The sequence below is a fragment of the Aplysia californica genome, unplaced genomic scaffold, assembly GCF_000002075.1.
Source record: "Aplysia californica isolate F4 #8 unplaced genomic scaffold, AplCal3.0 scaffold00239, whole genome shotgun sequence".
NCBI classification, from domain to species: Eukaryota; Metazoa; Mollusca; class Gastropoda; order Aplysiida; family Aplysiidae; genus Aplysia; species Aplysia californica.
Window position 1 is genome coordinate 411,574 of NW_004797509.1, and position 1,854 is coordinate 413,427.

The 1,854-nt window shown below is 38.3% G+C and overlaps 1 protein-coding gene across 1 annotated transcript in view; it reads left to right on the forward strand.

Moving 5' to 3' along the window:
• The window catches only part of LOC101850894 (homeobox protein caupolican), a gene marked incomplete at its 3' end in the record, with an annotated part of 80,136 nt that overhangs the window by 55,137 nt on the left and 23,145 nt on the right, over window positions 1-1,854 (forward strand).

Sequence of the window (1,854 nt, forward strand, 5' to 3'; positions counted from 1 at the left end):
GGGGGGAGGTCGAGGACGACAAGACTTTTGTTGGTGTAGTGGAGAGGTATCGCTTTTTCTTTTTTATGACGGTGGTTTCTGTTGTTGTTGTTGTTGTTGTTGTTGTCGTCGTCTTTATTTTTCGTACTGTCGTTCATATTGTTATTTTAAATGTGTATTGTACAGCCTCTAAGTATCCATGGAACAGTCTGAAGGTCTTTACTGAAAAAAACATTTGGATGTTGCTGTTGTTTTCTTTGTCAATATGGATGCTGCTACACGTATCAGTATCAGTGTAATTTTCAAGTCTGTTATGAGTTCCTCTCTCTTTGTTTGGATTTGTTGTTTGTTTTTTGTTTTTAAATTCTGTATTTTTGTTGTCCGAGGATGTTTTTTTAATGGGAATTGGAGGAATTTTTTGTGAAATTACTTTTTATGTAGATTGTTTTTGTTGCGGCTTTTGTTGCAATGTTGTGTGTCAGCCTATCTCTTTTTTTCGATTTGAGTAAATTGTCCATCCGGAAACTGCCTATTAGTCTATTACATGAAGACTAAAGACAACGATCTAGAGGATAAAAAGAACATTGCTATTTTTATTATTTTTTAAGAAACTAAATGTTTCTGCGTGTCGTTTGGATTCTCGAAAGTCAGATGTCTTTAACATTTGAAAAAGGAACTTGTCACGGATTTTGACTTTTCTTAAAACCAACGTTGGGGGTTAATGGAGAAGGTTGATGGTTGTTTTTTATATGCAACAGATGAAAAACCGCCTTAGATAATTTAGTTTATTGTCCTGATTTGAAAAGTCTTCATCGCATTTTTGATACTATGGTGAGCATAGTACGTCCAAATCAGACGTGCCTTTTGGGAGCTTTTTGTTGTAATGCACCAATACTACTTATTTTACAAGTAAGTGTTTCTAATCGAAACAAGTTCAGTTTGATAATAGTTCCCCAGACATAAGTCCTTAGCCCAGTACCACACTACGACAGAACACTTATCAATGAAATGTTTTGTTGATGAGTTGCAGACAATGAAAATAAGGAACACCACCGCACTCGGGAATCAAACTCGGATTTCCTGTTTGTGACTGCGAAGCGCTTAACAACTACACCAGAGACGACGTTTTCAGCCCCTGTCTCTGTCTCTGTCTGTCTGTCTGTCAGTCTGTCTGTCTGTCCCTTTCTCTCTCTTCCTCTCCCTCTCCCTCCTCTCTCTCTCTCTCTCTCTCTCTCTCTCTCTCTCTCTCTCTCTCTCTCTCTCTCTCTCTCTCTCTCTCAAAAAGCGCAGTAATCTTTATGATAAGAAGCCGTCTAAATCCGGCAGATCCTAACGCAGTATACTATTTCAGTCTCTGATGTTGGTCTACATCAGTGTTAATCGTTATACAAATATTACCGTAATCTTGCCCCGGGATGAAAAAAATCAAGGTGAGTATTCGTGTTTCCTTCACAGCTTTTCTTTAAACACCATATCTCTTTACTAGGTCATTCGCGGGTTAAGCAGAAACGAGAGTGAAACTTACCCCCAAAAAAGCCCTAAGAAAAAAGAAAAAAAAGGAAAAAAAGACTTTCTCGTCTATCTTTTGCCATGTTCGCAAGCGATATCTGACCAATGTTGATTCTACTATTTCCCGCATGTCGTTTTTCGCTATTTTGGTTTGTGTGCGGTACAGAAAGGGGATCGGAAACATTTCACCTGGGCTCTACAGTGTTTGAAGAGGTCCCAGTGTTGATGAGACCACCTGATTTGGGTAAGACCAGACTCTTGTTTGACCCTGGGTGGAAAGAGAGAATTTCCAGAAATTAGAAGGAATGAAAAAAAAAATAGTTTGCTGACTTTTTAAATTTTTTAGAATTAATTATTTGGGGGGGG